Consider the following 13,399-nt stretch of genomic DNA (forward strand, 5'->3'; position numbering starts at 1 on the left):
TCAAAAATCATTTTTTTTTTATGTTGATTTTCAAATACAAATATTGTAATGTATAATTAAACGGACAAATAGTTTATGCATAAAAGTAAATAAATTATTAACTTACAGTATTATTATATTTGTAAAGTACGACCGATTTCGAATTAAAAACTTTTCGTCATATACAAACAATATAAACAGTATATTTTATTGACTTTGTATCTAACCTAATGATGCATTTTTCCATTCAAAATCAATAGTACTTTACAAATATAATAATACTCAAAGCTAAGCATTTGTTTGTTTGTTTATTTCTATACATAAACTACTTGTTTATTTATGTATTAATTTACGAGTATTAACTGTTTACTAATTTTTAATTATTAATGTTTATTTAATTTTTAATATTTTATTACAAATATTGTATTCGAGTAATGTTAATTATGATCATCGTGAAGCGTAGAAAAAACAGACGGTTCTCGGTACCGGTGCCAATATTGCTCCACAAAATTGCACATCGACATGGCAATACAGCTGCATACGAATTGCGTCTCTAAAATCAAAATATACATCGTGATAACCGAGTTACGTTTACAAGAATAATATACATAATAAAGTCTATATATTTGGTGATAAGCTCGATTATTGATAACCGAACTGTAAATCTTTCCTAACCATTTATTGTTGGGAATTAATTATGCACGTGATTTCTCTTATAATATTATAGTATTTTTTTGTTATAATTTTGCAACAATATTAAAAAAATGAAAAATCTTAAAAAAATTAAAGTGTTTAGTAAAAAAACATTAACAATTTTACTGTGCTAATGGATAGAAATTTGGTTTCGAAAAGCTTTTCAAACAGTAGGAAGAATTGCATTTGGCGATAAGCAATTTGGATGAGACATGAACTAACAAAGGTGAAATTTACGTGGGAAAATTGAGGGTATAGCTCGGACGTGTTAATAGCGAAAATCGCAAACGCAACTCAGATGTATTGTGAGAAAACCACGAACGCAATTCGGAAAAATGTATATCTTTTATGACCTTTATCGAATATGTCGGGTAATACGTAGAATATTTTTTATATATACCTCACAGACTTTCGAACCATGTGTATAACATAAAGGCTTTTCTACGATAATACTACGAATTTTGTGGGAGATTCTGATGGACGAGTGTACGATTTATCCCACGCATTTCAACAGGTACAAGGAATACGGGTACGTACACGTACGAGTCGCTGTATGGTATTAATACAGAATAGGGATTTCAAACAATTAATTTTATTATTGGATTTTGAGTGCGTTGCATGAAAAAACCACGCAAAACAGCGCACAAGAGTTCAAAAATGAACGAAATTTGGAAGCAGTATTGCGGAAGCATCATCCTCCACTTTATCGATTCAAATAGAAAAAAAAGATGGTTCAAAAATAAATATAGTTTACCAAAAATTCTAATTTTCTCGGAAATTGTATAAAATTATATATTATTTATATAATAATTATTACAATAATAATCTATATACGTGTACCGATTTAAAGGATGGTCTGCACGTGTCCTGTATTTTTTTATCAAATATTTTTTTATATTCTTATTTTTTAGAAGAAGAAACACTTACACATATAGTAGAAAATATATATAGTAGAAGATTAAACTATTTGATGATTTATGACAAAATATTATATGTTTTATGAAAAATACGATATTTTGTCTACTTCAATGATTATTTTATGGGTAGACCTAATTACATTTTATAATAAATTTTACATACTTATACGTTTTGGGTATTAAACAAAACATTTTTACTATATTTATAAATTATAAAATATTGAATTTTGGTCAACTATTTTCATTTTTGAACCTCCATGCAGAATTCCATGTTAATTTAAATCATATATTGTATAATTCGAATAAATTATTCTCTGTTTACGACTGTACGTACATACGTATGATCATTGATTATGGATATTACTATCTATAACTATATATAACTATCTATCTAGAGGTTAGGTTAGGGTTAGGTTAGGTTAGGTTATCTATAACTATCTATAATCAATGGTATGATACATTGGCAAAAAATACAAATGCAGCACGCAGATAACCATAAACCAGTGGCGTAACTAGTATGATATGCGGAGAGCAAGGCCGGACAATTATTAAACAAAAAAGTTAAAAAATATAGACAATGTAGAACCTTTACTCGACACATTTTAAAACTACCTTTAATTGTTCAAGTATTTTTTTTTATAAAATAAATTATAATTGTATTATTACTTTTGTCATAGGGGTAAGCTCGTAAAATAAAATAAAATAAATAATACCCATGGACTTTGTACATCCGATACGAGCTGTTATAGTTTAGTTTGGTATACGTATCAGCTATTATTAAAGTAATTTATTAAATTAAATTATAATTGATAAGACTGGAATAAATTAATAATAATAATAAAACCAGCATCCTGTTCATTTTACCTGAATAAGACTTTCCCCGTTGATACCACCGGACTGTTATTCTCATCAAGATGATTTCGAGTCAATTCATTGTGAATGCACATCATTTGAATTTCAAATTATTGATGATTGACACTGAATAAAACTTATCGATTTTTCGGCGACCCATTGTCGAAAAACACTGGTATAGACTTTATCAATATAACATTACTTTGACATTTCAATTAATATCGGTTATTTACTTAGAATTTCACACTGATTATGAAATTTGATCGAAAAATATTTCAATAAGCAATAAACAAGTGGGATGAGAGTCATTAAGATAATGCTCAAATGAATGGCACGCAATTAAAATAAAAAGTTAACCGATTACAATAGGTATGTAATTATCAGTGGCGTAGTGTGGGTATCGGCTGCCCGGGGTGGAAGACAATTTTGCTACCCTCTTAATTAGATATTTCAATTTAATGTATACTACACATTATATACATTTATTCTAGAAAACTTTTCAGCAAGAACAGTCATCATTATTTTGAATTATACAGTTTAAATTTTAAATAAAAAAATTTATTTGTTTTACAATCACGTTTATTAGTACAAAAATTCATACTACAAATATTGATATAATAGGTACAAAGGTATAGGCGCAACTAGGGAGGGATTAGCTAGGGGGATTAGCCCCCTATAAATATTCCATGTTATATATGGCATACTGCATACAGCATACTTAACTTACAATAGTGTCACATACCAAAAGACATACTGCAGTAAATCCAAATAAAATACCTGTATTAGCATGGTATAAAGAGTGGGGGTGATTACAGATTATTTTAAGTTTTGATAAGAGGGATGTAGCCTCTCTAGATATTTTACCTTCGTTGCACCTATGTACAAAGGTATTATTTAATCATACGATCGTCGAGGTGAAGCCTAATTTTAAGTAGGTAATAGAACCTACTTATAGATATTTATACTTATTACAACTATCTTATTCCGCCCCAATTTCTTTTATTCTTTTCATTTTTGATGCTAAAATAAAAAAAAAATTTAATGATATAAGTTATATAAGAGTTATAAAAGAAACTATCGAACATTTCAAAAACTAGGTATATTTTACACCATATCTATTTATAGGCAAAAATTTGAAAACCGTAAATATTTGTTCGGAACCCTGGGTTAGCGAGTGTAAAACTCATACATGGTCGGATTTTAATAAATTAAAGCTTGAACAACATATCAGACAGTCCAATGCAAGTAAACGTAGCGGAAAATTCAAATTTTCACAAAGTTATCCAATAATTTTATAACCACTACACGTACTTATTTGCACAAAAATCACAGTTACAAAACAGTGTAAACTAAACAACTGAAGATCCATGAATAAAACTTTCTTTGAATTGTCAAAGCATCATATACTTTCTTAAAGAGACGTAATAAACAATATTGAACTTAATATATATGTAATAGAAGTCATGCTCGCTGATTATAAGTCATAAACAATCCAAGCACAAAATATCATTCAAAGAAAGGGAATTTCCAAATTTGTCACAGAATAAGTAGGTAATGAAAAATTCCGTGCTCTTTTCATTCGGTCCGAATTTATAGTTGCGTTAAAAATATGAAATGGTTCAAATATTTACAAAATATATTTTATTATTTACTGTGAAATTTCGCCGTCCCCTAAAAAGTGCCACCCGGGCCCCCCCACTCCTAACCTTCCATCACTACACCACTGGTAATTATTCACGACCTGATGTACTATTAGTAAAATATTCAATAGAATGCCCACTCGCCGTTATGTTACAGTTAAAAATATCATATTACTAATATCGAATTCGTTCTCATTGTTATAATAAACATACTTTAATAATTTTTAATAAAAAAAAAAAATGTTATTTCACAAATTATGATATATTAACTATGTAAAAAAATGTTGCCTAAAAATTTGATTTATAAATTTCAAAAGATGTTAATTATTTTGATTTACACAAACACTTATGATCTATTGGTCATATATTTTTTTTTTTTTTTGCAATATGTATTACATATATGATAATAATAATTTATATTTAAGAAATCAAAATATACAGTGGACCATTTTTTTAATTTTTTCCCATAACATTTAAAATTTAAAATGCTGCATTTATAATTATTTTTACGAACATTGATGATTGTTCTTATTACTTTTTAAACGTGTTGGTTTTTAAGAATTTTTTCAGTTAACATCAATATTTGAAGTGATGATTTAATTTTGTTTTATTAAAGAAACATACATTATATATTTTAATCATAAACTTTAATACTAAATGTTACTTTTTGAATATTTATATGCATGTAGTTCAGTGGTTTATAGCCATAATAATATCATTGTTAGACGTTAGAATGTTAATAATATAATATTATTATACATGCATTATATTAGCATAAACACTAGACAGTAGTGTAGTGGCGAAATTTGAGCTTTTTAAATGATTTTTTTATTGTAAATACTAATGTTATTCTGTGTAGGTATTATCTCGAGTTTTTTTCATACCACATTGACGGATTGTCATTAAAAAAAAAAAAAAAACATTTTTTCCATTCGAAATTTAAATAAATGTGCAGTGATTCTTATACAATATACTACAAATTGCCTCATTGTTTGCCATCAAATTACTTTATCATATTATTTATTAATTATGTATTAATAATTGTTAGGTATCCATACCATAATAATGAATACTTTATGTTTGTCTCTTGTCTGAAAATAAATCGTTTTAAATATTATTAAATAATGTAACTAAATTTAAAACAACATGACAAGAAACGTGGACTCATTGTGATACAGTTTATTTTATTACATCATTTGAATAGAAAAAATTAAAATTCTAAAATATAAAATATAAAATTATACTATTATATAATTTTCAATCCTGAAAAATTTCAAATCAACCTTAACTTATATTGATTTTGTAGGTTTGACTATCTTAATCAGAAATTAGTTTATAAATAAGTAACTTTGTATGTAATAATTATTTTCGTATATGATAATTACATTGAACTAACCTTTTAATTTTTTTTAAAATGAAAGTCAAATTACAAATGATCGCAATTCATTTGACTATAAAATAAATTTTAGTTTATATATTTATAAATGTAATATTCATTTTAATCACCAATAACTTCTAAAACTAAGAATTCACTTTAAATTTTAATTAATGAATTTAAATCATAAAGATTTGTATTAATTTCTACATATTAAACTATTTATATTACGAGTAAGATATAAAAGTTTTACATTTATTATATTTTTTATTATTTATAATTTATATTTTAATTATTATTTATATTTGTATAATTAGCAGTGAACAAAAATTATATTGAAAATAAAAATGTAAGTATTTTAAAAGTAATGTTAATAATCTTAAAAAAATACTGCACTCGAGTGCTTAAATTGAATCTGTTCGTGAATAAATTTAAAAAAATCTACTTTTATCAATTATGAACAGATATCAATAATCATATTTTATCGTGATTTGGTCATCTAAATGCTAAGAATATTTAGATTATCTTGATAGGATTAGCACTTAAAATACGAAACGTTCAAAACAAAAGTATCATATATATTCATATAACAATTATGTATACGATATACAAATATATATATATAATATATAAGCACAGTTTGCAATTTATAAACTAAAAGAAAATTTGCACTTGATTGATTAGTACATCATATTACAATTTGTCATTTCATCAATTATAAATATTTATATAATAGAACTTAATTATAATATGAGAAAAAGTAGGTTTATATATAAGAGGTGTTGACCATTTTCCCTCTACGCCTGTTATCGAGATTTTAAAAATATACCAGTTGCCCTCACATGTTACTATATACACAATATTACAATATATTACAATATATAGCTCGTAAAATAGGGGAGGTAAATATACAAATCATAAATAAAATATAAAATTTTTTATAAAAATAAATATGCTTGGAAATTGGAATTATAATATATAATATTGTATTTTGTAAAAACTAATAAATAATAATAGCCTATTTGGTGCAAAGCAAGTATTTTACCAAAACGCATAATTTTAGATGCGTCTGAGTGGATAATTATTATCATTTATTATATCTTTATATGTAATTTTATGGTTGTTAGAAATTATTATATGATACAATGTATACCTACGTCTTTGATAAGTACATTTTAGAAGAAGAAATATGGAAAATATTACGGGAGTGTGTAGTAAAAAGGGCAATATTTTGTTAATTTTAAATTATACTTTTTATAAAGATTGCATTACACAAGCTAGTGTAAAATGGCGATGTACATTAAAGTCGTATACGTCAAATCTGTCTTTAATTGAAGACGAAACGGTGCTTTTAAAATCGGTTATCAAAAACAAACATTCACTGCGTAAAAATTTAACAAAAGTAACCATTTCTAATAATTTATAACAGAAAGCTGTGGATGAAGTTTCTAAACGACCATTCAAATTAATACGAAAAGAAATTCAATCAAATGTATATGATATAACATTAAATCGAAGCATTCAAGTTGAGTCCTGAGTACTAAAGGAAGTTGATTTTTGGTTATTTCGCTAATCTTATATACAAGAATGTTCTATGTCCAGTTACCAACATTGTCCATGAATATCACACAGTACAGTTTGAATAACACTAAACCCACATCCAAGCGTTGAATAGATTGAGCGAGTAACTGAAATACGATCAAACGGTTGGCACGCAACATTGTACTATTTTACTCGTACTTTATTTTTATAAATAATTTTATATTTTATTAATGTTTTTTATATTTACTTCCCCTATTTTACGAGCTATATATTTTAATCGTGTATATATTAACATGTGAGGGCAACTGGTACATTTTCCTCTAGGTAAATTTGAGGGGAATTGGTATGAAAAAAGGTACTTTTGGGGGCAACTGGTGCATGCCCTATATAAGGTACTATCAAAAACTGTTAAGTAGTAGATATAAATCCGATATTCATATACATTTTCTAATATGTTCGTAACAAAAGTTTTTCTTTGTAATGAAAAACGCAAAACATTATTTTGATATAATAATGAAAATAATGATCTACATTTCAGTGGTATAGCATTTATTAAGTTATAATGTAATATTTTGGAGATGCACACATATAACTTATCAATAAATACTAAAAATAATAACGAATATTATTTTCAATTGTTGTTAAATGATAATTAACCTATAAAATTTACATTATATTAAAGTTCAAAGCTTATCCATACTGAATTAAATTTAACAAGCAATGAAAAGTTAGGTTAGTCCAATATAATATTATTATTATGCATTCACAAACATAATAAAATTAACTACAATGAAACTTAAGTCATAATATTGTTATAACACTTCTTACATAAATACAATGCAAATACTGTATCTGGTAGTAATATAACTTTATTGAATCACAGTGTTCAACAATTTAATTTTTATCATGATAACGTTTATTAATTATATTTTTATTTTATCCATCTTATATTAATGTAATTGATGTTTTATTAATTATATATATTATTATGTATATCTTATATAATTTAATTTTCGTTTTCTTATATAATATTGTTATTAAAAACAACTCAATTTTCTCAACACAAATTTATTTTATATGAAACATTGCATATTAATAATTTGTGGTTTTGTCATTAGTATTTATTTTTTGTTTTTGTGAAATATTTTATTACAATGTTGAATGTTTATTATAGAAATAAATCAATTAAAATGTAATTATATATTGTTTAAAATTCTAAAAATTATTTTTGGATGAAATTATTTAAATTAAAAAGGTTCGTTTATTAGTTCTCTCTATTTCGAATAAGTCATTTATATTAGCATAATTTTTCGTTCATAAGTTGAAGAAAATTAAGTATACTAATTACCAACTGCAGCGAAAAAAATTCAATAAAATATACGAATCTTTTTACCTACAATTTACATCTGATGAATTCTAAGGGTATTACATTATAAATTTAAAACATGTATACGGAGAACGAACATTTTAACGTATGTGTCAAAGGCGATTTAGTGCAATTCAATCGGAAAAATTGCTCCCTTTGTAGCAGTTAATAATATATTGAGGGACAATAAGGGTACTTGAGAATAAAAAGGACGGTATCGCATTGTGCACTATTTTTTGATGTTTGAGATTAAATTAAAAATATTAACGCATACGTATCATGGATTTTAAACGAATACTCATGTAGTACACTATGTAATTGAAGGATAAAAATGTATCTCGTGGGAAATACTAGATATCGTATTACAGTGCACTTTAATTTTAATCTGTTGGATTTTGATAACTGATACACGGTATATAGTAAATATTATGTCAAGAAATTTGTACCTAATTACAAACTATAAAAAATGATGCCAGTTGTTACTTATGTCAAAATATGACATCTCACGTTGAAAAATTAATATTATTGTTATTTATGAGGTTGAATGTCACGTCGATCCGTAGTTACTACAAAAATGTACAGGAACCTAGTTTGTATAATTCTATATTCTAAACAGTTTGTGCTGATGATCTATTGCTCGTTTTATTTTTATTTCGTGTGTACACATTCGTACTTTAAACCTATAGTATGTGACTGTGTTTAAACAGGCTTCAATGATTGTTTATTAAATTACAAAGTACGTGCGCTTAAAGAAAAAGAGGCATGATACATATATACATTTTTTTAAGAGTTATCAGAAAAAAACATTTTGAACGAATAAAAGCCTATAACTTAATAAGACACTATTCTTTCGTACGGGTAAAAGTCTGTCAGATATTAAGCTATGTAAGTCCTTAATAAAATATCTATCTATAGTCACCTATAGAAAAATTATATTTTACATACTATAAAATACCTAATAGGCAACATTGACATCATATTTTTCAAGTTGCCTAAAAACATATTTTCCCTGAAGAGATATAAATATCTGATTATACAATATCCCAAGAAATATTTTACATAGAATCATAGCTATGTATATATATATGTATTTATAATATCAATAAAAGTATAAAAAAAGTATTAACTGTAAACCATTTTTGATTTTCTGAACATTTAGATCTCGGATCTTGGATTTATAACGCATACACAATCTAAAAAAAATATCTTCGTATGGATATTTTCAAAAGTGTGAGTTTATCAAAAATAATTTCGATTGTGATGATTTATTCGTGCAGAATATGATTGCAATCCGTAAAAAAAAAAAATAATAAATCGTTTTATTAATAATAGACAACACATTAATATAGTAAATTCTTACCGTTTCGTTAATTTTTATCGTTTTGTTCTTTTACATAACATCTAAGTAGATAAATCGAAAAATGATCATTGGTCAACATTCCATTTTGATACAAATTAAACAATTTTTTACACTTTTTAATAAACTTTTTTCATAAAAAATAATATATATAAATATTATACTTTGTAGAAATAATATACATACTGGTGGACGTTTTCCAATTATTTTAATTGTATAAATAATATTGACAATCGGACGAAAATCATGTAAATTGACATGAATTTACTACCGGACTCTTTTATTTTTTTAATTCAAAGAACACAATAGATGATGTATATAAGTAATACTATACGGCACCATTGGAAATAACGAAAAATACACAGGTAACAGAACTGTAATTTTTATGACCTCTGCCAAAATTCTACCTACCTACGTGATGTGTGTATCATACAGAAAAACTTAAAGTATCTATCGTAGTTAGGAAAAACAACAACTGTCGGTACGACAAATAATTATTTATTTTCATTATTCTAATGACATTTAAAACAACAATAAAATTAGAAATAATTTTCGTTAACACATTCGCTTTGAGCGTGTTTTTATTATTATTATTATTATTATTATTATTAACGAGATTATTTAAGTTGTAACAGTATTGCACACAGTTTTATATTTGTGTCCGTGTCAATTTTACATCAACATGAAAGCTCTACAAGTGAAACAATACGATACGATATTAAACATTTAAACGATGATAATATAATATAATATTTGTCATAAAACAAAAAGTAACGTTTTTACTATTCATAAAAACAGGATTTAAGAACCTCATTAAATATGATTTTCAAAAACGTTCTTAAACATTTAAATAAATATTTTTTTCCCCAAACCGAGCAATCAATGTAAGCCAATATCAGTTGAAAAATAAAAGGTATCTCATTCAATTATAGCGAGTGATGATTGGTTTTACGTTAACAATATTCACTAAGCGAATGAGTTAGTGGATTACATGCTATTTATTTTGATTTCACGTATTTTAAGTCCACAAAAAGGCAGTGAGATGGAAATATATAAATACCTCTTTTGTGTTTTTTTTTACGCTTATTCTTATATTTTAGCTGAACATCGTTTATTTATAAAAAAAAATGATTAAGCAAAACGTTATATAATATACATATTTAAAAATTATAGACCCATCGTTCGTATTTTTATAGAAATCAATCATTAAATTAAATTAAAATTTTTATATTAATTGTATTTAATAACATATACTCAAATTAATCATGTTTTTGATTAAAAAATGTATAATTTATCATACATCTTTACATCATATTATATAATTAGAAAAAAGTTTTGAAATGTACACAATACGTAGATTTTTATAGTTCGGATTAATCTTAATATTTAGGTTTGAAGTCAACTAGCTACTTTAAATAACTGTAGATGGTTGAAAACCACGTCTTCTTCAATTGTTTTGCGTGTGTCGAGCTTTTTAAATGAGTATCTGAGTGAACTGCGTACAGGCATGTACCGTTATAGGTATATTTTCGTAATCGACACACGTACCTCGCGCGGAGGAATTGAAGGGAAAAATATAAATATTTCCAGATGAACCAAACCGTTCGCACCGGAGCCCTTTTTTTCCGAGAACACGCGCCGTCAAAACGTTCACCGCGTCCCCGTGGTGCACCTTACCTTGCTACAACCACAGTGCACTGCGTCTCGCGGGTGCCATAGTGCCAGCGCGGTGAAACGGAACTGACGAAAAATTGCGGGCGATGGGCGGGCGGACGGGTTTTGAGATCCGTTGACGAGATACGCGCGGATCCACGCGATCAAAATCGGACGCCGGAGCACAACGGCACTGTCGTGAAAACGTCACGCGGCGCGAAGGCGGTTTAAAAAATAACGACGCGCGTTATCGCGAGACCGAGAAGACGACGACGGAACGAACACACGACCGGTGAGACGGTCTCGCGAACGCAACACGACGACGCGCCGTACAAATGAAAATCGTTCCACCGCGAAACGATGCGCGAACGTTGCACGCGTGGTCCGGGGACGGAGTCTCGTGTTATAATAATATCGCTCACGTGGTGACGGCGCGGCACATCGCGGTGTACTGTACATCGCGTTTCACTGCCTCGAGGAAAAAAAAAAACGGTTGCTGGAACGCGCCCCGCGAGATTTTACGCCGCCGAGCACGCCGCCACCGCCGACGTTTTTTCTCCCCTTCCCTCGTTTCCGGAACCATGGCCAGGTTCAAGGGTACATGGGGCGTTTAGGGCACTTGCTCCCCCCCCAAAAAAAAAAATTGTATGAAACAACTGGTTTTTAAAAAGTAAAATAATACGGTAGACATTGAAACGAAAAGCATCATGACAGTTTTCAAATGTCTTACGAACATATTTAATTCGTACTGTTTTGTCATTACACAGAGGTTTAGTTAATAATAATTTTGTTTAGTCATTATCCACTGTGTACCATACAATTTTGGATCGTATATTTTTCTACGTTCCTGAGAATATTTGGTTTTTGAACACAGTGGTATCATCGGTATTTGTACAATCATATCATTATTATCGATGTGTTGCCGTCAAAAAAATGAAAAATTAAATGAAACCGATTAAAAAAATAAGAAAATAGTACATTCTTCTAACATTTCCTTTTTTTTAAAGAAATTTTAAAATTTCTCGACCAAAGTTATTTTAAAACATATAAATAGGTACACCTATATATGTAATTATGTAAATATTATCGTATACGAGTATATTATATATGAGTATATGTAATTGAATTGGTTTATTTAATTTGTTGTACAATTTAGTCATATCTAATTAATCAACATTAATATGGATTAATATCTTCAAAAATGCTTCATTCATAAACCATAAACATTTACATTCATCCAGTGGCATAGACAGAAAAATATTTTAAGGGGGAGGGCTTTAAATTTTGAATTTTTTCTTGTAATTAAGTACCAACTTTTTCATTTTAATAAGTCAATTAAACATGAGTTGAAATATAAAATTTATTATCATTTAATTTGTTGAAACTGTGAAAATTGTTTGATGGTGATATGATATAACATTATACATATGTCTTAAAATTATTATACATCTTTCAAAATAAGAGACATTTTGGGCGGGATTAAGACACATTAACCCCCATTCCCCTTGACTACGTTACTGCATTCATCATAATAATACTGCGAAACCTCTTTATAATGGATAGCCAAGTGTCCATTATAAAGAGTTGTCCACTATTGAGAAAACCTCTATATAGTATATATAATTATATTATATATATATATAATTTATTATTTATTATCTTATTATCTTTATTTTATCTTTATTATCTTTATTTTTAAGTTTCAAATCCCCCGATCATATTTACACATAATAAAACAGTCAATAATTTTTTGCTATTTTACCTACACAACAAATTTAGTTTTTTAAACGCAATGTTTTTATCAGGAAGTGCTCAAAAAAATAAACCTGTTTCATCACTATTTCATATATTTTTGGTTCATAATCTGAAATTAATGTTTTAAATATTTTGAACCTGTTTTCTATGGCACTTTTATTTCAAAATATTATAGCGTTAGATTAATAATATTAGAACAGAATTTTTGAAGCCAACGATTTATAACCATTTAAAGCTTCAATTTAAAATTTTCTAGACCTACCTCATTTA

At 27.1% G+C, this 13,399-nt stretch overlaps 1 protein-coding gene across 5 annotated transcripts in view; it reads right to left on the reverse strand.

Moving 5' to 3' along the window:
- LOC112683369 (tachykinin-like peptides receptor 99D) overlaps positions 1-11,806 on the reverse strand; it is a 108,246-nt gene extending 96,440 nt beyond the window's left edge. For 3 of the 5 annotated variants that reach the window (XM_025554379.1, XM_025554375.1, XM_025554378.1), the window contains exon 1: positions 11,399-11,806. The gene's annotated coding sequence lies outside the window, so the exon portion shown is untranslated. Of the gene's footprint in view, positions 1-11,131 lie in introns of all 5 variants that reach the window. The other 2 variants (XM_025554377.1, XM_025554376.1) reach the window with 2 other exon arrangements.
- Positions 11,807-13,399: the final 1,593 nt, after the last annotated feature.

This window comes from Sipha flava, unplaced genomic scaffold (genome assembly GCF_003268045.1).
Source record: "Sipha flava isolate LNK unplaced genomic scaffold, YSA_version1 224_pilon_pilon, whole genome shotgun sequence".
Classification (NCBI taxonomy): Eukaryota; Metazoa; Arthropoda; class Insecta; order Hemiptera; family Aphididae; genus Sipha; species Sipha flava.